Consider the following 2,765-nt stretch of genomic DNA (forward strand, 5'->3'; position numbering starts at 1 on the left):
TACGCTGTCGGTCACTTCAAGGCTGACCGCGAGGAAGCACCGAAGCAGAAGGCGCTCATTGCCCAGCAAGGAGATGATGGTGACATGATGTTGATGTGTAAACTGGTGGACGAGGAGGATCCAAATTCTCAAGCGTTGACTAAAGAAATTGTCGAGCTTGCGGAAGAAAAAGTTTTCCAGCATGATCGTGATTCGGAAACCTGTGTCGGTGCGCATTCGTCGTGCTAGCTCGAGTTTCTTTCTTCCTAAGTTTTCATTAAGGTTCTCGATGGCTGCCGCTCCCGCTCCCCCCTCCTCCATCTCACCGGAGGAGGGCCAACAACCAGCCACCAAAAAACCTCCGGCCACCTTCTCGCCGGAGCCAACACTAGCCACCAGTCCTCTAGACGAGCTCCTCCCCACAGTAGCTCATCCACCATCGTCATTCTTTGACCCGCCTTAAGTGAAAGCCGGGCAGGTTGCGCTCCGCTGCTTCCTGGGCTGTGGCAATGCCATGGGCTTGGAGTTCGAGGATGATGCCTCATACTACCTCCGCCTCGACATCACCACCCTCGCCGTCCACCTCGCCTCGCCGCTCTACATCATCTTCCACTACTCCAACCGCCTCCTTGATGCCACTATCGTCGCCGCCCTGCTTCAGGCTGTCCTTGGCGGTGCTGCCGCTGATTTCTTCGTTGCCCAATGCTCTCCCCTCGTTTATCGCTTCCATGTTGCTTCTGCGCATATAGCAGAGATCATCCTCGCACAATCCACACTCTGCTTCTGCGCATACTCCTTCTCTTTTGTGAGAACCCTACCTCCGATCCCACCTTCTCCTCCCCACATTGCCACATGCATGCCGTTGGCTCACCTGCTCCAAATTCCAGAGGATCTGGGTCTCCACTTTGAAAGCGTAGGATGGGCACAATGTCGCTCGCTCGTCTCCCAGCGTCCACCAAACCAACCGCATGGATGCCGCATGTATGCGCGCGTCATAAAGTTCCCTTTCACCCTTGATGCCACCACGATGGGTCTCATCCTAGCTTGCCTATTCGACGGCATCCACCACCAATTCAACGTCACGGACGACGGAGATTCCTGCTTCTCTTTCACTGTGGCCTCGACTGGCGTTGCCGCGCTCATCGCTTCTATGGGTGACTTTCACAAGCTGGGCATCCTACTCCGCTTCCCTTGGCGTGCACCTACGGGGCGTGCTTCATGCTCACCATCGGGGTCGGCCTCGCCGTCGTCTATCGGGCCTACGTCTTCCTCGCCGACGGCAGTCGATCCTGCTCTGCTGCCACCTGCGTCCACAACTATTGTTCTCTCTAAGGAGCGTCATCAACGGCTTGGTATAAGCTTTTTCTACCGTATGCTTAATGTTATCCGCTCCTGCCAGCTTACACCACATGCAAATTACACCCAACACACGCATTTGTTTTGGGTCACCTTCCTACCAATTAATGTTAGGCCTAATATAATGAACTATTAGTAGAATCTGCCATAAACCACTGCTTTTCGGTCAAACAAGATTTTCTAGCAGTCAAAGTTCATGATCATGTGTACAAGTCTGGCGTCCTCTCCCGATCAATTAAAATTTAAATCCTCAATCTGGGGTCCATAGGTTTTGAAGGGTTTCGGATCTTCCTCTTTGACCAGCTCGAACAAGCCATTGCTCACTACAGTCGTTTTTTCCATCATTACACTAAGTTTGCTTACCCTACATTGCCCCCTTGATCAGACTCCATTCTTGGCCCCTTTGAGCGTCGGCATCTCCAGACCCGCACGACACTGCAGCCCACCTCGGTCGCACGCTTGAACCATGTTCGCCCTGCCGCGCATGCACCGCTGGCCCACCCCATGCATCATGATGGCGGTGCGGCACCCCCTGCCCCACCAAATCTATCAAAAGATCCGTACGCTGCTCCTGGCTCGGCGCATGTGGATCGAGCTGGCGCGAGTCCCCAGAACCTACTCTCTGTCTCTTTGTCCGTGCCAATTTTGGACGAGCTGATTGCCCGACCCGCGTCTAATCCGGGCATGTCTGCGCCGCCCCCTGTCACCCCACGCGCGCCCCCGATGAACGTATCTGCAGCGAATCTCGCCTTGGGAACCGACGAACCGACGAGTCCGCACGCCTGCCCGTCGCCACAGACCCCTCCCGCTACCCATGACCAGCATCTAGACCTCATGATCAAGCCTAATCCCTCTGCCAAGCCTACGCCGGCCGCTCGGTCACCACGCCCCTGCCCGCCGCCCCCTCGCTCCCTGTCACATGCAATGGGCCCAGCCGCCCTGACGGCGGATATGTCACCCGTGCAGTCCAACCACAAACCGACGAGCTCGTACAAAGATGCCCTTGTCTCCTCCCCCCTCGATCACAGCCACCCGCACACTCTCCCCCCTCCCTATATAACCCCTCGCCGTCTCCCCACTCCGCATCGATGCTCTCACACTTCTCCTCCAACACAAAGAAAGCAGCGCTGCTTTCGCTGCCTAGCTCTAGATCACCTCGTTGAAGATTGCCGTGACCCAGTCCGCTGTGCCCGCTGCTGGAGGAACGGCCACCGCAGCCGTGACTGCAGGTACAGGCGCATGTGGCCCATCTTCCCTCCCCTTCCCGACGCTTTCCATTCTCAACCTAATCTAGCTTTTTGCACTCGCAGCATGGACTCCGCCGGCTCCTTGTCGACGGCGGCTCGCGCATCCCACACACTCATGATCAGTGACGTCCCCATCATCCTCTCCGAACCTTTCCCCGCTCTCTGCGTCCCCTCACCTTTCAT

The 2,765-nt window shown here is 56.5% G+C and overlaps 1 pseudogene; it reads left to right on the plus strand.

Moving 5' to 3' along the window:
* The first annotated feature begins 268 nt into the window (after positions 1-268).
* LOC123082902 (uncharacterized) lies at positions 269-1,471 on the plus strand (annotated as a pseudogene).
* Positions 1,472-2,765: the final 1,294 nt, after the last annotated feature.

This window comes from Triticum aestivum, chromosome 1B (assembly GCF_018294505.1).
Source record: "Triticum aestivum cultivar Chinese Spring chromosome 1B, IWGSC CS RefSeq v2.1, whole genome shotgun sequence".
Taxonomy (NCBI): domain Eukaryota; kingdom Viridiplantae; phylum Streptophyta; class Magnoliopsida; order Poales; family Poaceae; genus Triticum; species Triticum aestivum.